We start from the raw sequence: 23285 nt of genomic DNA on the forward strand, positions 1-23285 counted from the left end.
GCAGTACCCCAAGGAAGAGCTCTAACTTATGATTAGAGCTTTTCCTGTGAACCAGACATGTAATCAAGTAGTGAGTGGTTTGCTTTTCACATGGGCTCCTTTGTTCTGTTGAATTTTATTAATAGAAAACATTTTTATAATTGTTGTTGTTATTATTATTACTTGTTTTAAAAAACAAAAACCTGCTGCACCGTTGCTTCCTCTCCCTTTCAGATGTGATTTTTCTTCTCCCCTTTATGATACCGAGGAGAGTAATAGAGACATTGTGGCTCTCTCTCCCCTGTCGGCGCTGCTTCCTCAGGCTGTCTCCTTGAATTAGGCACTGTGCTAACTTACCGGTGCTAAAAGACATCTGCCTAAACCCAGCGTACCTTTTCAATAAAAGTCATCATAAAATCAACCTGCCTTTTAAATCCATCGCTCTTTGGTTTTGAAATATGCTGCAAGTGTGTCTTTTATTGTCGGCGTTTGCGAGGGTAGGACAATTCCCACTGATGGCAGGAGCCGTGTATTTCTTGCAGTACCAGTGTGATCTCTTGTGTCTCTCCCCCCTCTCCTTCTGATCCACCCCCGACCGTGCTACTTTTTGTGCCGTAAGCTCCTTTCATTGTTCAGCATCTCCTCTCTCTCCTTTTGGGTCTGTAGGGAAAGTGGCTGTAGGTGGGAGCGCGTGTGGATGTGTGGAAGCTGGTAGTATAATTATCCATGGGGGAGGCAGGTGAGATGGCAAGGCTCAGAGACATCTTTGTTGATGCTCTTTCCCTTATCGATATAACCTGGCTGGGGAAATGAAGCTTGCTCGAAAGAGTACTCCGAGAGATAGCGGCTGAGGAGAGGGTCCGCTGGCTAAATGAATTTAGAGCACATCAGCTGCTATGGATCTTGCTGGCAAAATCCTGTCAGATACCCCATTTAAAGAAGTAAATCTGTTAAATAAATTAGACCACATGGAGCACAGCTGCGGACAGACAGACGCATCCACATCCGTCGCCTTGCCTTGCCTTTGCCAAGAGCGTGTGCCGGACGCGGCTCTGCTCCTTCTGAGCAGACGGGGCTTTGCACAGACACAGGCAGGTTGACACCAAGCGCCAGTGCTGCTGCCAGTGCCGTGGCAGGGGACTTGCCAGGGAAAGGAAGGAGAATAAAAACTTTGCAGGCAGCTGGGAAAACTTGGGCAGAAGTGGAAGGTGTTTTGTTGTATCTTTTGTTACCATGTTAAATTTCTCCAAGATGCTTTTCTGCACTGTAGAGTTGATCAAATGCAACATCCCTGATACTTCATCAACATTAAAATTTTTCCGTAATTACCAGGATGGTGTACACTATATATATTTGTTGGCTCTGTATCATATTCCTATCACATGTAGATACTGCACCACGAAAACTTCGCTCCATTAAGACAGCGAGTTTATTTGGTGTGTGCATACACACATATGGGTAGGCTGAGAGAGAGTTGTGGAGCTTTTAGAGGATCCTAATGGTCTTTGATGCTGACCATCAGAAAACAGAAACTTCTGAAGTGAAGAATTCAAGAGATCACTGTTTGCAGATAGAATGGTGATCATTTTTTGCATTAGCATTTGCAGATATATTTTTGAAGTTTCTGTAGGTATGTGCACTTTGGGGGTTTGTTGTCTATGAGAAGTTTTGTGGATTCCTTGTGTAACTGCTGTATACAACCCTTTGTAAAAGCTGCCTGCTTGCACTCCTTAAGGAGCAGGTAGGTGGCTGCAGTTTCAAGGTAAAAATGTAATTAGGCTTTTCTACAACTGCAAGGAAAAATTGTAAAATTTTATTAGATCAGCAACGCCTTCCCATGTCTAATGGGTGCTTTTCAGGTTTGCAGAGCTTCACCATTTCGGTGTGTTTTTCAGATTGCTGAAAGGCTTTGTGTTACATGGAAGCTGAACTACTATGATTGCCCTGCATGGTTTTCTGTTCCACTGCACAGGAGCCTTTTTTTAATAGATCATTAAAATATTTGTTTCACCTCATAGCTTAAATGGTGATTTTCTAGAGAAACTCTCCCTCCTTTTCTATTGTTCTTTAAAATAAAAGTTAATAACTGAGTTTTAATTTCCCTGAAAAGTAGGTTTTTGCTTGGAAGACTTTGCAAGGAAACAAGGATCAAAGTAAGACATTTGCACATCAAGGAGTGTTTGGAAGGTGCTTATTTTGTGCTCTGCAGCATAGGGAAAAAAGTCTCAGCCTGATTTCACCAGTGGAAGAAATCAGCAGAATTCAGTTGTGATATGTTGTGGTGTATTCCAGATTAGCACCTGGCCCCGTGAGAGATGTGTTCATGCAGTAGAGGTTGCTTAGCCCTTTGCATAAATCTTTCCTTACTTTTAAAGCAGGATGATGCTTGGACCCATACCCTGCATCCCACGAAGGGACAACATCTTTGGGGTGCTTTTGGGTGGGATTGCACTCTTTGCTAATCAGCAAATTGGGCTGAGATGTCTGTATTTAGGTAAGTCATCTCTTGCTGTAAAATGTGAGTATTTGGGATATCCAGAGCAATGGAGTATACAGGGAACATGTGGAAAAATGGAGCCTTTGCAGGGATAAGCAGACATACTATGTACTGGATGGGCCCATTCCCTTAGGTGCTTGCTGAGAAAAATAATGCCATTTGTTAGAGTTTAGGAGCTTCTTGTAAAGCATGTGTTAAAGGCACTGGAAGACGTATTTTATGGGTGTGCTTTAATAAGCGTACAATAATTGAGATTCCTAGAAGGAGTGGAAATAAATGGCACGTTCCTTTCTGCAAAAGAGATCTATAGCCCTATTTTAAAATCAGGGGGAAAAAAGAAAGATTCCTGTTTTTTTACTTCTAATAAAATCTGTCTCAGTGTCCTTCAATCATAGTACCCAGTTCCTGTGGCATTGCTTTCCCACAAGGTGACAGGCAGAGGCCGGTGCCAAAGCCAGGACCTCCTGACGGAGAGCTGGACCTTGTCAGAGCAGAGACCTCTGCCATCCCTGTGATGCCCCCAGCCTCCCTGGGACCACAGAAGATGGTTTCCCATTACTGTCTGCTGCTTGGTCTCCATCATGTGTTGTCTGTGACTAGTGGTGGAGCACAGACCAATGTGTGAAGGTGATCCTCTACATCCTGGCAACTGATTCAGTTTCCATCCTCTGGCCAGAGTCTGGCTCTCCAAGTCTCAGTTTCCCTGCTCTTGCTGGTGACTCTTGCCCAGCTCCTGCTGTGCCCAGGGGATGGGAGCAGGCTGGGATCTTTGCTCATCCCTTGCATCTGCTGAGTGTAGTATGAGTGATTATATTAACATTATTTTGATTATTATTATTTTTGATAGTCATATTTCACCTTAGACATAGTTTGTGCTGCAACTGGTTTCTTTTCTGCAGGAGAAGTTGTGTGATGTATTTATGAGCTCTTTGTTCCACTTTGGGGTTTTAAAGAATATCTCTAGCATGGAGTTAGTTTTTCTTTTGAAACAACTGGTTTGTTATTGATGAAATGTAAGTTGCACTTCAGGTGATGGACATCAGGGCTGTGATGAATTCCTGAATAACGTGGTGCTTTGAAAATCAGATTGAGGGCTGTCTGTGCAGTTGCCCACCCGCTCAGATGTGTGTTGGGATTTGTGTTATGACCTATGGAGCGAGCTGTGTGTGTCTATGTACATGTTCTGGGGGGAAGAAGATTTTTTTTTTTTATTTTGTGGCAGAACAGTGGATTGGAAGGGGAATGCACATGTCCACATATCCATTGCTCACATCTCTTCCCTCTAGGATGCACCTCTTCCAGGGCTGGTAAAATCTGGGGTCTAACATGAAGTGATTCTTTATTGCTAATGATAATCAGCCATGATCATGGGAAATCACAAGCTTCACTCCGCCTCCGAAATAATGAAATAAATCGAGTGGAATGTTTCTTTCTGTCGTGAAGTGCCCTGTGTGATGTAGGAGTGAAGAAGCAACAGTGGAATTTTGGAAGGGCTGGGCAGGCAGATGGGTAGTAATGGGGATGATGGCCATGCATCCGTCCCTGTTGCTCCACCAAATACACGCCATCCTTGTGGGGTAAAGTGTGATGCATGGAGGTCTTAGAGCACGCAGCAATCACCTCCTTTTCTGGAAGCAACCTTCCCTCTCCCTCTGCAAACTGTTGCCGAGACTCCTTTCCATGCTGTTCGGCTTAATTGTCTTGTCGGGATAAAGAAATGTTTGAACAGTTAAAAGTGGGGAAGGGCTGGATGGGAGCAGCCCCTGCCGGCTGCGGGGCCATCTGGCCTCCCTTGGATCTGCCGGTCTGCAGTTTATATTTCTCTTTCTGTTATTTGGGGCTATCAGGCACACTCGGAATACCTAATCACCATGGTGAGAGGAGGGACAGGGCTGCCTCCCCCGGCCTCCCCTTCCCATCAATTGTCATGCAGAGCCCGGCCGGGCGCTGCTCCTCGCAGCCCTCATTTGCTGTCCTCGCCCGCTCTCGGCAGAAGGATGGCTTTTAATTGATCGTTTGAGGGGGAGGGCTGGGGCTGTTTTCTTCTCCAAAATGTTTCCCCGTGCAGCGCTGCCATCCGGCCAGCCTTCATGTCATCTCTGCCATGCCAGAGACGCCTCGTGCCCTCTCTCTTCCCTTTTGGAGCTGCTGTAACCACTGTTTTCGAAGTGCTGAGCAACACCGAAATGTTCTATTTATCCATCTCCTGCTGGAGAGATGGGCACGGATGCAGTAAATATCTCTCCTCTTTTGCCCTGTGTGCCTGGATGCTGGCAGGAGGGTACTCACAGTACAATTGCAGGGAAACCCCCCCCACCTTGCTCGGTATTTCCCATCAAAACCGCGGCCCCCAAAACCACTGGCCAAACCTTGCTTTTCGAGAAGGAATGAATCACATTAAATCTTGAGCCCCATCGATCAGACTCGGCTGCTGTCAGAGGACTGCGGCAGGAGAAGCGCAGGCAGACTTGGCGGCTGCCGTGCTGTGCTGGGGATCGGGAATCCTGACCCCGGGCATGGCTTGGAGTCACGGTTTCCCGATCCCTAACGGGGGAGCCGCGATACCTCCCTCACAGCGGAGCGTGCCGCTTTGATATCCCCTGACAGAAGACGCTAGGCAAGGGCAAAGTATTAGTATTATTAATATAGTACAGTTAGTAGAATATTATGAACTATTATAAATCATTACTACTAAACTACAGTTATTAAAGGAAATGACCAAAGTGCACTTTGTGAGCCAGGATCTCTGACAGTTAAAACATTGTTTTATTATTTTACTTGCTAACTTGCAAAATTCAAGAGTTAGCAACAGTTTCCTGGTTGATTGGTGGAGATTGCATAAGGAATTGGGAGAAGCAGGGGGGAGGGTGAACATTTCAGGAGGGAGAGAATAAGCATTAGTGCCTCTGTGATTTATTTTTCTTTCCTTGATATTCTGAAGGTCTTGAAAGAAAGAGACACACTCAGGCATGGGCCTAATCCTGCTGTGTAGGACTGAAAGGGTTCAAGGCAACAAGGTCTTAATGTTTTTGGAATTCCCCGGTGAAAAAATAGAAGTGAGAGTGTTAGTGAATTGCTGCTGGTTGTTATTTGTTTGATATCATTTAGACAAGTCCCATTAAATGCTAGCAGCAGATTCATTTTTTTCTCTTTGTTTGCCTTCCAAGGAGTAGAAAACAGACATAATTATATTTTACGTGAGACTGTAAGATTTCCTCTCATCTCTTTTTTCTGGCTAATATCTGCAGCTATAAAATAAATTCTTTCTGTGCATACATGGTGCTAGACTGAGGTAAATAACTGTCATCTGAAATCTGTCTAACCTTAATCTGCATCAGGAGCACTATAGAGAACTGTACCCATTTGTATAATATTAAGCTTTATTTTTATTATGGATTTCTAATGCAAATTCATAGTGGGAATGAAGTTGTTTCCTTTTAATACCATATTCCAAGAAAAGCAGCCATTGATAGCAAATTGTGATGATTTTTATCCTCTGGTTCATGTCACTGGTGGTCTTCTATCATGTCAGTGTGCTTCGTAGCCTGTGAATGTTTCCCCTCCCTTCTTCAGGGTGGAATAGCAGATTTGGGGAGTTTTGAGGACATTTTTCAGCTATGCAGAGCAATTGAAATTCTTCAGAAATAATGGATTTTTATTTGGGAAATTTAATATAGGATCAGATTCCTGTACAGCATCCTCTGAAGAAAGGCATGTGCACCTTTGTAAATCTACACATGTAAGTTGTATATGAGTCTTTCTCCTCTTTCACGAAATATCACTGTTTGCCTGCTTGGCTTTGCTGGCCTGAGTGTAGAAATTCACAGGTGACAGACATTTGGAACAAATTCATCACCCTGAATTCAAGTTTTTTACAACTGAGTTATTTTTCTGTTGTCGCTCAGATATTGGGTATTTGCTGGCCAAATTGACCCAGCCCTCAAGTCAAGGAAATCTCTGGCTGAAAAGGTACTACTGGGTTTGGTACTATCTGTATCTCTCCATTTGATCTTTGTTCTGTCTTTTAAAAACATGAGAGTGGTTGTGATAATCTGGGAGTTCTTCTTAGCCATCACTTTCTTCCCTCCTTTGACCATTTGCTGGCATCTTGAATTGAATCAGTGGCCTGAGCAACAGAAGAAGGGGAAAAACAATGTTGGGGAGGAGCAAAGCAAGGAGAGATTTATTGTCCTAAATGCAGATAACACGGGAGGGAGTCCTGCTGAATGCAGAACTGCTTGTGGAGTTCAGGTGTGGGACACTTCCATCATATTTTTCCTCACTTGGGACATAGTTTCTAATCAGTCTTGCTTTTAAACCTTCCTTTTTTTGCTAACTTCAGGATGAGAGCAGCTTTTGCACTGACCTGCCGAGCAAGGATGGGTTTTGTGCCTTTTCTTGTGAATCCTGGGCTGCTCTTAAGTAGGAAGAGGAAGGCACCAAGTGTCTCTGGATACCCCTAAAAGGAAGAGCTGGAAACTGAGTCCTTGGTATCTCCCAGCAGCACTGATTCTTAAGAATTGTATCTCACCAGAATAACCACATCAAGTTTTCAATTTAGAAGGACCCAAGAGCTTTTGCACATGAGCTTTTCTCAGGTGCAATCCTTCAGTATTACCTGTGCTTTCTAGATGTGCAGTGCCACAGTCCTGGACAGGGTGAGGCTGGCAGGACACATCCAGCTGCAGCTGCTGGGCTGGCTGGCACAGCTGGCTCCCCAGGTACAGGCTTGTTCTTGGGATGCAGGTGAATGCTTCCTGGCACTTGTGTGAAAACTAAATCAGAAAGCACTGGGAAGAGCAGCTGGGGTGAAGGCTCCCTGTGACAGCATCCCCAGAAGCAATTTGTTTTGTAAACAGAGCAACAAGTAAAAGGGTACTGCCCTGAAGGACCCATTTCTTTCTACTGGGATTTTTTGGGACTTTGATTTAAATTAAGGTATTTTTAATTTAAAAGGACTCAACCAACCTTTTCATCCGGTTTTTATATTGTTTCCCCGTGTTTTAGGAACCAACTTGCAAAGCCATTTAGAATGTGAAATTGTCTGTCCTGTAGCATCCCTTGCTATCAGGAGGCATAGGATAATCATCTCTCATTGCAAAGAGCCTGCTTGGTGGTTGTGCAGGGATGGGAAGAGACCTGGTACCAGATCATAGCTCTGCCTTGTTCTCTAACCTGGCTTTCAGTATTGAGTATTTCTTTAAGAGTCCTGTTCCTGGGGATGCTCCACAGAATTTCCTATGGAAGGCCCCAGGTGAGCTCCCATGTTTTTTGGGAGGTGGTGTGAGGGTGTTTGTGAGTGAGAGAGGAGGAGGGCGAGTGGCACCCTGGGTGCTGCACCTCTGGCTGGGTGAGGGAAAACCTTATCAGAGTGGCCTGGCTGTGCTGCAGCAGAGCTGCCCCGCACCCAGCCCAACCTTTGGCCCATGCAGGCTAGAGGGAACCTTGTCTCCCTGTCACTGTTTGCAGTGTGGGGAATCTCGCAGGGCCATCTCGCGATGCCTGTGGATGGGTGGAAATCCTGGGGGCTGGATATCAGTGCAGGTCAGAGGGATCCAAGCTCTGCAGCACCATCCAGGGGGGCTGCAGAAGCTCACTTCCTTCCCTTGTTTATTCTCATTGCAAACCAGCCTCACTTCATATTTCCAGCACTATGGATGGGAGATAAGCCTCTAGAAAAGTCCTTAGCCAGGGTGGCAGCTTTTATGTCCTGAGCCCTTGTCTTCAGCCTCCCTGAGGAGGCAGCTTGACCACTGATGCCTTTTTTTTTTTTTTTTTTTTTTGTGCTGGGGAGATAAAGGAGCAATCAGTGACCTGGACAACCCTGTGCTGAAAAGGAGCAGAGGAACTTAATGGTTACAATCAAAAAGTTGCCAGCCTGAGTGGATTCATACATCAGGAGGTGCCCCTTAGACGAAAGAAGGGGAGAATGGGCCGTCAAACTCCTACAACCCTGCTTCTTTGCTCTCAGATTTGCACTTTGCTCAGCATGCAGCCTATACAGGACAGATGGCATTGCTCCTGCCAGCTCTGCTCTTTGGAACTGGTTGGTGTCATCTATGCTGCTCCTTCCTTTCTGCACGTTTAGGTTCGTGCACAAAAGTGTTGCTCTCAAAGAGGTGATTATGGAAGGGGGGAGGTGATGGGCAGCCTGCCTTCACTCAAGATTTGGGGCTAACGTTCAGGGAAGCTGTGTTGAAGGCACTGGGACATTCAGTAGTGTGGGAAGCAGGGCATCTGCAGACCAGAAATTTAATGTCAGCAAGAAGTGTTAGAGAGAGTGTGAAGTAGAAAAATGCTACAAGTTATTTCTGTCTTAATTTGGCCAATATGTTGTGTCCAGTACCACATTTGGTCCAGGACTGAAATAAGTATGATGATATTTGGATCAGGACTAGGATATAATGGAAAAAGTAAGCTATGAAAGTCTGCAGATCTCTGTCTCCATTAGCCAGAAGTAATGTTCCCACCATCTCGTTATTTTCCCCTCTTAAAATGAAAACAATGCGTTAACTGTGGAAACAGGGGAGGATTGTATTAGAGCAAGACAGAGCTGGGCAGTGAGAGCTTGCAATGGCCTTACTTGCATGTAACAGAGATGTTGTGGGTGTAGGAGCCTGGGGAAGCTATGCATGGTGTGGTCCAGGTTTGTGTCACATTTCAAGGAAGAAAGAAACTTAAACCGAAAAAAGAAAAAAAGCTTCACCTTTGGTCATCTCTTTGGGAACCCTGTGAGGACCCAATGTGTGTCTCCCACCTGGGCACCCACACTGGTGTGTGGGCATGTGCTGGTGAAGGCTGGGGAAGGTTATGGTGTCAATGAGAGAAACATCTGTGTGTGTGTTCTCCCAGGTGTTGCCAGTTGTGTCTGGGCTGTTAGCTGCACCTGGGCAAAGAAGAAAAGGAACCCCCTGGGTGGTGTGATGGATTTTGCAGAGCCTGGAAGGAGAAGGCAGTTAGACACCACTTGCTGATAGTCTTTCTGCTATGTACTCAGGTGGCTTACTACATTTGGGTGATCCAGGACCCACATTTTTCTGCACCTAAGGAAATGTGTCATCAACTTGTCACATACCAATTCTTGTGTTGCTCGCTTCCAGCTTGGCTGGTGGGGGGGGTGTTGAAGATGAAGGACACAGTTACTGGCAGAGCTGAGCGTGCCTAATCCTCGCAGCCGTGCAGAGCAGGAAGAGGGAAGGGCTGCCTGGGCAAAGCCCTGAGCATAGGTTGTGCTTGTGTTGTGGACTCTGTTGACCTTGGACAAGCAGAGTAATTTCTCATCATCTGTCTCTGAAGCAGGGATTATGATATTCTCCAGCTGAGGGTGGTTTTGGTCATGTTTTGTAGTGCCCAGATTCTCGAGCAGTGGTCATAACTGTGGTGCCTCCCCCTGTGTAGGGGGAAGGATGGAGGCTTGTTTAATAAACATGACAAATGGGATTTTTTTTCTGAGGAAACTGTTGCCAAATATTTTTTTTTTTTTTATGAAACTTGGATGAACAGCTGAAAGCAATGGCTAGGAATAGTAGAGAAAGAATTTGTGGTAAAAATTTGGAGTAAGGTAGATAAAAGTGAGAGATAAAAGAAATAATGCAGGGAAGGATGAGTAATCAACATTCTTGGAGTGAAGCGCAAGCTCTGGCTTCCTTCCTGAGCAGTAAAATAAAATTTAAAAAAAAGTCTTTAGAACAACAAAACTCTGGACGCGCTGGTTTCCTTCCTGACAGGCCCAGCCTGGTGGTGTTTCGATGAGTCCTCATTGGCAACCAGGGCTGATCTAAAGGCCAAAGGCAGAAAGATGGGGGGGAAGGGAGAGGGATTTAACTCCTTGAGCTCTGCTGGAAAAACAGATCTCCTGCTTTGTGTGGGTTCCTTTTGCCACTGCTGGAGTACGAACAGTGTTCACTGTGGCTCAGAGATCTGAGAGGTGATGGGGTGACAGGGTGATGGGTACATCTACCCAGGTGCTTGGTCATAGTCAGATTTTACAAAACAAAAGTGAATATTTTTGATCCTTGCAGACAAAATTCCTAGGTCTGCAAGTAGTACAATATGAGACAACAGCATCAGTGAGCAACAGGGGAGTAGACTAGAGACTAGTGACTCTGCTGTTGCCATCTCAAGGATGCTCAGTTTACTTGTGGCACCCCATTTATAGTAAAGTGCTGCTTCAGTCCCTTTTGTCAGCATGTTTCCTGGCTGGGAAGGAGCTGCTGGGGGCAGGAGAGCCTGTCGTGCCCCAGAGGCTCTGGGCAGCTTGCAGGGAGCTGGGAGTATGGGAGGGGAGGCTGTGTGTGTGCTAGACAGGTTGAATGGCTCAGGCAGAGCTTGTTTTGCAACTAACTCTCTGAGCCTCGCCGCTCTCTGCAGGGTTCCCCTCTCTGAAAGGTCGAAGCTACTTCTTAATTCTCAGCAGCTGACAAAATATTTATTTTCAGGTACTTAAAATATTATAATTTGAAGTGGAGTCCAGCCCCTGGCTGGATCTGAGCTTTTGTACTAACAGCTTCAGTGAAATGCCTTTTTCCTCCTACAACTTGCCAACAAATGCTTGGAAAATACTTGTGGGACAGTCATCCTTTTAGTGAGCAGATCAAGAAGATTTGAGACTTGCCAGAGACTTTCAAAGGACAGGCCAAAGGTTCAAGTTGTTGCCAGTTCTATTTGTCTTAGCCTTTATACTTACTTTTGTGTCATTAATTTCGTCAAATGTCGGTGGGTAAAAGGCACCCAGCAGGCTGCTGCTTTCGCTGAGCTCTCTGGGTGTACTTGGACACCTCTTGGGAAATAAGCCCACCTTTTTGTCTAGGGAAAGAGATTAATCCCACCACAGCTGCAGCAGAAAGAGGCTTACCCACTAACCTGACACAGAGACAGCTGAGCTTGGGGGGGCAGGACCCTGCTGTCTTCCCTGCAGCCTTTTTTAACTGGTTGTGGCAGTGACACGTGAATATGGATGCACATATAAATGATGCTACCTTGGTGGTACTGTACCTACAGCACATATAGAGACCTACAAAAATAAAATGCCACAATTGGATTTTCTGGAAGTTACTGAAATGAGAGCTCAGTAAGAAGGAAAAGTAAGCAGAAGCCAGGCAGAAGGGACCTCAGTGCCCTGGGTCTCGTTCCTGTGTCTGCTGTTGGGTCCTTGGGATGATTATCCATGTTTTGGGTTGCTAGCAGGCTGTACTGTTGATTTTGATAGGCAGGGTATCACTGCTGAGCTCTTTGCAAGGGCTGTTCTTGCTAGATTAACAACTCTGTGGGCACTGTCCTCTCCTGGGGGCTGTGCAGCACAAAAAAGCAAGGAGAAAGCTGTTTTCCCAGCAGGGTCCCTGCAGGCAGAGCTTCCCTGCCCTTCTCTTGTGCTCTTGTGCTGCAGACCTCTTTCCTTGGTGCTCCCATCGCTGCCTACATCCTGACAGCTGCTTTCCTACCCTCTCTGCCCCAGTGCAGACGGCCAAGCACGTTAATTTTTCGGCAGAAGTGTTGTAATAATTAGGCAGCTCGTCGGAGGGTTCAGCAGTACTTAACCAGATGTGAGAAGACTCTTCCCATGGTCCCTGCTCTCTCCCTGGGCTCCAGCCAGCTGCCTTTTCCCGCCTGCTCAGGTTGCCTAGAAAGGGCTGTAGGAGATCTCCCGGCTGCCCTGGCTCCTCTTGCCTCTCTTCTTATGTTAAATACTCATTTGTAAAGGAGAAAGGGAGGGTGGAAATCCTTGGGCTGTTTGGGAGAAGAGCAGCAAAGAATTAAAAGCAGACACCTGCAGCGCCTGGATTTGAGACCTCCACCATTAACTCTTCCCAGGCTTGTGGCCCTTCTTCTGGTGACAGTCAGGGACACATGGGGGGATGCAAGGGTTGGAGTGGGATAGTGCTGCTATCTGGGCCTCTAGACAGCTCCTTTTTATATATAATCTCCATCAAGTTTTATGTTTATATAAATATATTTTTATATATGTGAAAAAAATCTCCATATGCTCTGCCTCAGTTTCCCTCCCTGCCCTATAGGAATGATGCTATTTCTCTGCACTCTGTGCTCTATAACCATTTATACACAAGGCAGTAGCATTATCACTAATGTGGTTTTAAAACTAGGTTGTAGTAAACTGTATTGTCTGCCTAATCCATATTAATGGCAAAAACTGCTGCAGACAGGATATTGGCCTGGATGGCCCTTGGATTAAGTCATTCTGACAATTGTTATATTTCTGTGGTAAAGTTTTATAAATACCCACTGACACCATATATTATGCTTAAGAAAATCTATATACAACCTATAGGTTTCTGGTTATAAAGAGAAAAAATGTATTAAATCAGCAAGACCAGGGGAGCAGACAAGATATAAAAATGATACTCTATTATTCTGGAACTTATTGAAAATCCCAGTGCATCTTTTTTATGTAAATGGTAAATTCTTTTCTATGTTCTGAATATGTTTCTTAATGTGTGTCACGTACCAGAATAGTAGCATGAACACAGTTGCAAATACGGTGTGTGTTTTATTGTGAGTATTATACTGCATAGCAGAGTGAGGGCATTGAATGCTGCAGTCAGTTATATACAGCTGTAAATGGGAGCTACCTGCTGTTCTGTATACAGCCAGCTGCATATTTATTAGTAAATACCAGTCTAGGTAAAAGAAAAATAAAACAGGAAGTTGTATTAAAGACTTCAAGGCTTAAAACTAGTTTGTGCAAAGCTCCTGGGATCCCACTGCAGGGAACGGTCCAGCATTTTCCAGCATTAAGTCTTTTCCATCTGATTTTTCTTGCTCTGTGAATTTGAAAGCCTCCTCTGAACTCCCCCTGCTCATCAGTTTGTGGAATAATTCATCAGTGTTTCAAAGAAGGGTAAAGATTGGGTTTGGGACTGGAGAAATTACGGGTTGGCTCCTTCCCTGGTGTAGCTGCAGCTGAACGTATGGGAATCATGGAGTCACAGAATCACTTCGGTTGGAAAAGACCTGTAAGATCATCGAGCCCAACAATGTACTCAGCACTGCCACATCCACCACTAAAGTATGTCCCCAAGTGCCACATCTCAATGTGCTTTAAATACATCCAGGGGTCAGAGCTGCTCTGATGGGTGACACTCCAAGGACTGGTGGCTCTGGCCATGTGCAGAGGGCACATGTCACACACGTGTGTGTGTGTCACACGCAAAGCACGGGTGGCCAGTGCCCACAGTAGGAGGGCCATGTTGCCAGGGGAAAGCAAACCAGATTTTCTGGGGTGCCTGTGGGCTTTCTGTCTGACAGGCACTTCTCCAGAGAAAGGTATCAGGTCCGAGCATGGGATCCCAAACGAGCGGTGGCTCTGAAATACCCGAGTGTTTGACCTAGAGGGAGCTCTCTTACATGAAGATCGAGACTTGGCACTGCCTGCTGAACAGCTTTTAGCATCCGTATTTTCAGCAAACTCCTGCTTCCTGTATTCTGAGCTCACACTGCCAGGTCCTGTATTTCCCTGAGTGATGTACAGAGGGGTGGAGAAGTCCTGTGTGTAACTCCTGTGGTCCCAGCTCTGCAGGGAGCCAGAGCCTCACTTGCTCTTCAGAGTTTGCTTCTTGTGGAAGTTGGTGGAGATTTCTTCTGGCAATAGAAGTTGCTTCTAATTTTCCTTCTCCCAGTAGCACTATCACACCTCACAGATAAGTGATGGCTCTTGGTGTGCCAGGCACCTGCACCCTGCTCTGGTGGGAGGAGAAGGGCTCCTTGGTGAGGAAGGATCTTTTGTAGGCAGCCTGAATTCAGCAACTGGAGATACTTATGTCACAGCCCAGCATGGCTCAATTTTTCCCTTTGGGTCTCTCCTTTTAAATGGAGACCACCCTCCTTGGGGTAGGTTCATCTGCCTGGATACAAATCCATAATGTTTTGGATTTAGATTAACTGGTATTTCCTTTCCTGGAACATGGGAGATGCTGGAGGTGATACAGATGGGTGATGCCGGGGTGCTTCCCATGCACAGGCAGATCTGGCTCTGACCAACTGCAAGTCCTTGAAATCCCACCAGTCCTGCTCCCAGTGGGTGTGGGAGCTCCAAGCTGCAAGACAGCCTGTCTCTGGACACTGCAGAACATCAGTGAGGGGCATGATTGACCTAACAGGGGACTCTCAGCCTGCTGTACCCACTGGAGCAGGACAGAGGGGATGTGGCTCTCCAGAGGCTGCAGGTGTAGATCTGCACCTCCAGGCCACCCAATGACTTAACAATGAAAGAAAAACTTGCTGAAGAGCTGGGGCAGAGGTCTGAGAGAGCCCACAGTGCCTGACAGCTCTTAGAACGAGGACTGAATAAAAAGCAGGATGATGCCATTCTTTCTTGGGTCCAGAAAGCTGCTATCTGGGAATAGGAGGCCCAAAAGAACAGCTTCATGGGTCAGGCTGGAGGGATTTAAAAAGTGGTGATACTGCCCTATTCCTCCATCCCATTCCCAAGCACTGCAGGTCCCAATGAGGCTGGGTCCAACCTTCCCAATACCTGTTTTATGATCCTTTGGCAGCCCCACTGTCTGGTGGCTGGGCTGCTTTAAAAAGAAGGTTGCACATAAACTAATCTGGGAGGGAAAATAGGAACAGACAGGGTAAGGTACCACTTTTCTCTGGGTGCTTTTCTCTTTTTTTCTTTTTTTTTTTTTTTTTCTGTTGAACAAAGTTTGGGGAAGGAAAGGGTGTGTGTGAGGGTAAGGAGCTGAGTGTGGAAGGTGGCTGAAGGGAAGAAATTGAAAACTAAAACACTTTTTACATCTAATTTTTAAAGAAATGCTTTGCATTAACATTTTGTGGGCTTTCATTCTGTAGTCTCATCTGTGTTTTTTCTGTAGCGGGCAAGAAATGTGAGTAGCAGAGGCAGGAGAAGTTACTTTGGTTCATACCCCAAATTTGACTTGAAAAACGCCCGAAGAAAGTGAGAAGGATTAGAATAAGCCCTTTTCTTGGGGGTGGCTTCTTGTCTCTGTCTCAGATGGTGGCCATTCCTTCCCCATCTTGCTGTCCTTGCTTTGGTAGCCAGCAAACCATACATGATTTCCATGATGCCCTCTCTGAGTTGCCACAAGAAGATTATGGGAATCTGTTACTTACAAGGCTGTCTCCCTTGGACCTGCAACAGGATTAGGGGACACTGCAGAAGAGTGACCCAGGTGAGTCAGCACAGCCAGCTCTGGGATCTCAGCAAATGTGTTTGCATGTCAGTAGTGCCCAGGCCTCTCCCCATCCCATTTCTGCCTTCAACAGAAGGAAGCCACTCAGCTTCCTTCTGCAGCACAGCTCCCATGAAATTCAGCTTTCTAACCCCAACCCTCAGAAATCCTGAAGTAATGGCTATTAGATACAAACTCTTGCAAGAACCTTGGTGAAATGCCTGAGATACCAACTGTGGGTGTCCTCATGCAGCAGAAACACTTCTCTTCCTTTCTCCTTTGTGGTCATGGGTTCATGGCCCATCTGGGTTGTTTGAGGGCCAGGCTAGAGCAGTCCTTATTCTCATCTAAATTTCTCTAGAGTGAGTTCACTGTAGGTCTCATAGCTTTGCTCAATACAAGCAGCTCTCCTTACATGTTTCACCTGGTACAGAAAGTCAGTTTTATGTTCATGAGCACCAGGGCAGGTTGGTGGCTCTTCTGGGAATAGAGCAGGTCCTGTGCAGGGTGAAGCAGAGACAGCTCTAGGTGTGCTGATTTCTTATCAGCAGTTCCCACCTGTCTCCAACTGTTCAGAATAAAATTTTTGGCTCCTGAGAAATTTTTGGGAATCTCAAAGGGTTAAAAACACCTGGTCAGAAGCAATCCTGACACTTGGGTACCTCAAAGTAAGTACTGAGAATCCTGTACATACCTGTACATACAATTTTGACTGGCAAATTTCAGGGTTGATTTAAACAAGGACAGCACTTTAAAAATAAATCCTTCTTCTCCTGATACCCTAAGATACATCCAGGTAGGGTGTGTTCACTTCTGGCTTAATGCTTCAGTTTAAAAGATAATTTTGGCCAAAGCCATCCTCTCTAGTAGCCTATAATTAGCAATTAAAACATAAAAAATATTTCCATCGAGTGGCTCCTAAATAAATGCTTGTCACTGCTGATCAGAGTTGGTTTATTTCCATGTGTGTTTTTCTTCCTTCTTTTTTTGTATAACTTACAGCCCTGTAAATGCTCAGCAGCTGTTAATATGATTCTGTCGATACGTTTACCATGGTGATTTGGCTATATTTGGCGAGCGTGTGAAGAAATCACTCACCGGTTAGAAGAAGGAAAGACAAGCTGTCGATATCAGGGGAGAAATGCTAATAACCCCGGTGACAAATCATTCCTGGGAATCTCAAAGGGTTAAAAAAAAAGCAGCAGCACTTCCCGGAGAGAGGGGCCTTGGCGAGTGAAGGTGACTCATCCGGAGCTGCAGACACCAGCTGTCATCTCCAGCTCCTCCTGTGCTTAATCACTTCACTTTTCTAAAGAAATATTTTGTTCTAATTCAAACAGACCTGGGCTTGTTTGTCTTTTATGAATTATTTACTGGTGAGGAGAACCTCTTGAGGTATCCATCTTCACTCAGAAATAAGTGGACTCTGAGAGCCTGTGAAGCACTTTAAAATACACAGTTCCCTCTGTGATGATCCTTTTTTTTTTTTTTTTTTACAACCACTTAATATCAAGAATAAACCCTAGAAAGTCAGCTCTGGGCTTTGGACTGTACTGGAAAAAATGCACTCAGACTTTGGCCTCGTCTGGTTGCTCTTTGAAAGGCATCCCTGCCCATAGGTGTGGGGTGGTGATGCTCCAAGCGACCCCTGGAACTGCCACCAGTTTCCCAGTGTGGAGGTGGAGATCTGCTCCCTTTCCTGACTTGCTTCTAGATGCATTCCCACAGGAATTATGAACTCACTGTGCATGCAGCATGTGCACAAAGGATACTGCGTGTACCCCTGACCCCTGTCTGGGCACTGACACCCTTCAGCTTCTGGAGATATTTCTGTTACTTAATAAACCCACAGCCAGATTCCACCTGGCTGTTCCTGGCTTCAGCTCTTTGCACATTTATAGCTCTTCCAGTGGAAAGAGAAGCTTGTATGATATTTTGCAGTCCCAAAAGGTCTGATCTAGCAGCCATGGAAGTAAATAAATGTAAAAATTTGCACTGACTGGACTGGGCATCAGATTAGTCCCTAAATGTTAGTTGATCTGCTTTGGGGTTATGACAGACAAATATTTCCCCAAGGTTACTGCTACAGGAATAATCGATCTACCTGTCTTGGATATGTCTGGGCTGCCTATCATCACTGTAGTGTCTAAGTGAGTGTTACCTCCTAGGAAGTCTCTGCCTGACCAAATAAGTTGCCTTTTCTTTGTGTGGTTTGAGACCAGAGAGTCAGAGAGTGCAGTTTTCAGTATTTAAGATCATTGCTATTTGGCACTTGCCTGCACAGGATATTGGTACTTGACTGCAATGTCCTTATTACCTATGTCTTCCATTTATTTTAAAATTCTGGTTTGAAATTATTTTTTTCCTAAATAAATAGCATGATCTGTAAATAAATTACTTGATCCTGAAAACAATTTAGACAGACAGAGTGTCTTGAGTGTGATTTAGCTTGAGTGGTGTAAGTCACATGCTTATACAAGCTTCAAAATGACAGGAAAGATAATCCCATCAGGCAGTCTGTAAAACAGAACAAGCCTGGAGAGGGTTTTTCTTGTATGCAATTACACTTAGAGACACAGAATGAGAAGGGATTCAGGACCTGGGGAGGCTGAAAGAGGCAGCTGGTTGTGTCCTCGGCACTTACTTGCACTAAGGTCCCCCATGCAAGCCTCCACAGCCTGTGGAAGCTGGAAGGGAGATGGGACATGGAGAGTAGCCCATACCTGCACGGGTTTGGTTTTGCACTGCAGTGCTGATGCACTGCAGACCTGGCAATGCCACAGGTGTGTGCTGCAGCCTTTTCTCCATCCCATAGGTTATGTGCAGTGGGGCACATTTTAGCCTCGTTTCAGGGCTGTTCTTGTGTGAACCAGAAGCCTGCAGCCTGCCAGCTGCCCCTGAGCACAAGAGACAAAGTTCCCAAAAGTCTCCTTTGTGCCCCATTTCTGTTCAAAGAATGGGAACACCTCCTGGAAAATAAGACACATCAAAGTGATGCCCTTCCCAAACTCAACAGTATATTTGCTTTTGATTTCTCCTTTTTGTTTTTTCTTTTTCCTTGCAGAAGACCCTTTAAGCAACACTTTTTTTAAGGGGCACTTTTGACACCCAGGCCTCTCCTTCCTGCCTCTAGCCACCTCCTCCTCCCTCCAGCCCACACAATCTGCCGGATTTTCTTGCTGCTCCCTTCCTGGTGCACAGATAAGACATTGGGACTGAGAAGTTTGTGTCATACTCATTAGTTATGTCTAAGTTAGCAGAACTTTTGGGGTATTTTTGCCACTTCCTATGAACTGCGGGATCCCACTGTTTACAAAGCAGCGTCTGGTAGAAGGTATATGATAAAATAACTGAGGTTCATTTCCGAGCTAGTTTCTTGCCTTTCTTCTTGTGTGAAAAGTTCCTGACTCTGTGTTGATTTTCTTGAGATCATGTTTATTTAAATCAGGATAATAATCTTCCAAATATACCCTAAAATTATATAGCCATATAAATCCTGTCATAATATATTCAGTAAAACTGTCAGGTGATCATTCTTAATGTAAAATGAGACCTTTTCATTTTCATCCAGTCAGTTAGCACTAAATTAACTCCTTGGAGCAGGCTCAGAATCATTCATTTGAGTAAATACCCCAGTTATTTATTGAATATACAGCATTGCTGTCTATCTTGGGGCTGAGAGCGAGGGGCTCCTGTCCTTATCCCAGCTCTGGCACTAATTAGTCAGGAGGCTTGAAAACTTCAGCAATATCCACAAAAACATTCATTTTGTTCCTAATCTCAGTGTGGCCATTAGATGACTCCCAATGACAGGTTCAAGCTATGAGCTAGGCTGCAAGCTGGACTCCCAATACCCAGGAGCAGGAATTGCCCCAAACTGGCTCAAGTGCCTGAGGATATGGGCAGGAACCGTGTGTCACCCGTGCAGCTGAGGATGCTCTGCCAGTGGGTGTCTCAGAGGCAGACTGACACCCCAGGACTGTTCTCCTGGGTCACCTCACCCAGAGCATCTCTTCTGAAAGGTTCTTTTTCCCCAGATATTTGGTGTCCAACTAGGGCAGGTCTTATAAATTTCCAGTCAGGAGTTGGCCTGAGCACATCAGGACCTGTCTCTTCCTCTTGGGATGGAAAGCTGCCAGCACGTGTGCAAGAGATTTGCTGTGAGATTTACCATGCTTGGCTGTTTGGAAGATGCCATTCATACTGATGCTGGAGTCCCAGAAGGGCTGTCACTGAGATAAAGACCTTCTAAGAGCTTCTGCTCATACTTCAGCAGGATGGGTTTGAGGTGTTACAGCCTCCTTTCAGTCCTCAGGAAGGCGAGGTCCCCTTGTCATCTCTCCTGTGACTGCCAGGCCAGTGGGGAGCATGAAAGGTCAGCAGAAGCCTGCCCCAGAGCCTGCCACAAAACATGTTAGAAATTGAAGTGCTCCCTGCAGGAGAGGACTCGATTCTCTTATCAGCATGCCCTGTTTACATGTCTAGTCTCATGATGGAGCAGGAGGGAGAGATGAGCTTCTTTCCTTGCATTCTTGAGCAGACACTGGAAGTATCTCGAGAGATGTGCTGGCATCCAGCCCACAGCCTGGAAAGTACAGACTCAGCCAGGTTCAGGGAAGCACCTTCTCTTGGACCTAAGGAAAGAGCCTTATTTGCAGTCCTATATTCAGCTTGCCAAACACAAAAGCCAAATAAAAACAAACGAATCGATGAATCAAATCCCGACTGTCCGGAACCGGGCTGCCAGGAGACACACTCATCCTGCTCTTCTGGGAGATCAAATTCACTACACAGATCAAAGAAAGAAGAGGAAAAGCTCTTCAAAAGTCAGGAAACAAAATCTCCTCAGCCTTCCTTTAAAGAAGGAAAGTTACTGGACTGCAGCCTAAAAGATCCAGAGGAGAAAGCATCAAAGGGAAGCTCTTAGTCACACATGGCTCTATGAAAGGTGAGGTCTGCCAGGTACTAGATGTCCAGTTTGAATTGAACATCTACAATTTCGGCTCCCTAAGAGCAGTCTCTTAACCTGCCTATGTCCCCTTTTCCTTGAAAAAATGAGAATATTAAAGTAAGGGAAAAAAGAAATTAAAAGGCTTGCCAGGTTTATTAATAAATTCTTGCAGAAATGATCTTGCAGAAAATGGAGGGCTGTTCACTTTCTCACTTCTTAATGCCTATTTCCAGCTGTAGCCTGCCTAAAACAAAGGTGCTGAGGGTGGTCAGGCTGGTCTCTCCTTGGGAGAATGGAAGATAAATCCACCCTCATTTAAGATTGTGTGGCAAGTGGGCATTGCATGCTGAGGATTAGGAAGATGTGCCAACTGCAGATAAGACCTGAAATTCAGAGCCTGAACTGAATGCCTTCTGTCAGCTGTTATTTTCTAGCATAGAGGTGACAGAGAAGTGCAGTAGACTGCCTAGGCAGTGGGGAACATAAAGTTTCAGGAGCAAATGAAGCAGAATTATTTCAGGAATGTGCTAAATTTAGCTGTTTCTGCTTTTGGACAGAAAGAAAGAGATAACCTCATGTCCACCCTTCTGCATGATTTTGTGACTGTCCAGGTACCAGGTTCCCACTATTTGGCAGACACAACATGTGGAGCATCACATGTCCTCTCAGAAATGTACTCCAGTTTCTGTTTTGAGGTAGCCTGGTGGCTTGGGGAGATGAACAAGAGACACAGCAGGTTAAAGTGCACAATCAGCAGCTGGCAGTGAAAACGGTTCCATGTAAGTTTATCAGCACATGGTCAACCAGAAGAAGGGGAAAAGCAGTTCCCCCTGTCAGAAGAAAAGGAAGGGAGATGCAAAGGGGAAAGGTGTGAACGAATTGTATGGGGATTGGAAGCAGGGAGCACAGCTAAAAAGACAGCCCTTACATCTTTCAAATCTAGGAGCTGCAGGAGTGCAGCGACCTCAACCATCTAGTTGGGTCACTCATCCAAAGAACTCACAAACATCAAGATGCTGTGTGTGGCTGTCCGAGGAGGACCACTTGTTCATAGGTGCCAATGTCTCAGCAGAGAAAACTTCAGGGCTCAGCATGCCAGGATACTTCAGCCTGTTATCTCTGTTATCTCTGTTTTCTTAGTCTGGCTGACCCAGGGTGATTTTGACACCTAACTGGGATTTCATGCAGTTTGTTTTAGTTTTGTATGACATTGTTTAGTGTTTAAAGGTTAGCTGTGTTAAAAATTTTACTGTTCTATTGATTGACCAGTCTTTTCCCTGTTGCTGAAGAGGAGAATAAATTGAAAAAACATGTTTCCAATTCCCCCACCAAACTGGACCAGTCTTCACTATGGATAGCTGGCAGTTTTCTTCCAGCATTTTTTCCTCTGCTGCCATCTTGCTATGTGCAAACATGCTCACAAGGCACAGGTTTCTTCCAGGATTGCATGGTATGCTTGCAACTCACATTTACACACTGCTGTGCTTTGCTGACAGTGGAACTTCTGCTTCTGGATATGCGCAGCAAGGCTTTAAAAAATCAATCAGTAACCAGCATGCTCTTCTTGAGCAAGGTGTTTGTGTAGGGAAAGCAGGTCAGAGACCACAGGTGGGTGCTCTGCTTTACTGTAGCCTAAGCAGGGTCTTGCCAGGTCTACCTCTGCTGCAGAAAGCAGAGCTGTGTTAGTGGACAGACCATGCATGTTCATCTGCTGCAAGGAGGTTTCCTTTGGGGGACTGCTGTAAACCAACTCTGTCACAGCATCTGTTGCAGATATGGTCCTTTCCTACCCTTTGAATAAGTGAAGGGTTCTTCACTGCCCCAAGTACTTTCCACTAGGTGTGTGTGATGCTGCCAAGGAGGATGCATTGGCCCCACAAAGCATGTCTGGGATGCTGCTGTCATATCTCCTCTGGCCCCTTTACTATGTTTATTGACATCCACATTTCTCCATTTTAGTGCTTTAGCAATCATGGTGATAAACAACACCATAACAATGTCCTGTGGGCACCTCTATCCCTGTGCTGCAAGGTACTGCTTAAGTACCTGTGCTGTAGAGTATCTCCAGATGGGAGCTGGTTTGGGGGCTGTACCCCAGCTACCTCTGGAGGTCATGGTCCAAAGAGGCAGGTGGGCAGCAGCCTCTCATCTTTCACTCTACCCACAGAGTGCTGGAAAGCACAAATTCTGTTGAGATTAAGTTATAATTTAAGGCAGTGAACATGTGCTCTGCTGGCAGCTATAAAGATTCAAATCATAAAGTTTTACAGTGGAATGGTTTCTGTAAAAGCATCGTTAGAAAGGCGGAATCGTGCCTTTAATTCTTACGACTTATGGGGCTGCCTGGTTTGTTTTGGTTTTAGTGGTGCTTAGTGGGACATGAGGTGGGGTCCCAACCCCATCTTTCCATTTAAAGTGAGGCCTTTCTTCCCCAGGGCCCTGCTGTTCCACTGGCTCGAGAAGGTCTGGAGATGGTGCACAGTTTTCTGAGCTCACCCCATCTGTGTGAATTTTGGTACCCCTAATATGGGCAGAGCTTTTGAACTACAGGAAGAGAGATGATCTGTATCATCAGGTGTGTGCTGCATAGTTGTGGCATGGAGCCTGGGGAAAATCCAGGCTGGGATTATGAGTATCTTGAGCATGCTGTATGTTCCCAGCTGAACTGTCATTGTAAGGTTAGGGTTTGGCTAGCCAGCCCGAGGGTTGT

General features: G+C 45.5%; 1 protein-coding gene across 6 annotated transcripts in view; it reads left to right on the top strand.

Annotated features, from left to right (window-relative positions):
- RNF220 (ring finger protein 220) overlaps positions 1–23285 on the top strand; it is a 214277-nt gene that overhangs the window by 8471 nt on the left and 182521 nt on the right. The gene's annotated exons all lie outside the window — the stretch shown is intronic.

This window comes from Erithacus rubecula (assembly GCF_903797595.1).
Source record: "Erithacus rubecula genome assembly, chromosome: 10".
Lineage (NCBI taxonomy): Eukaryota > Metazoa > Chordata > Aves > Passeriformes > Muscicapidae > Erithacus > Erithacus rubecula.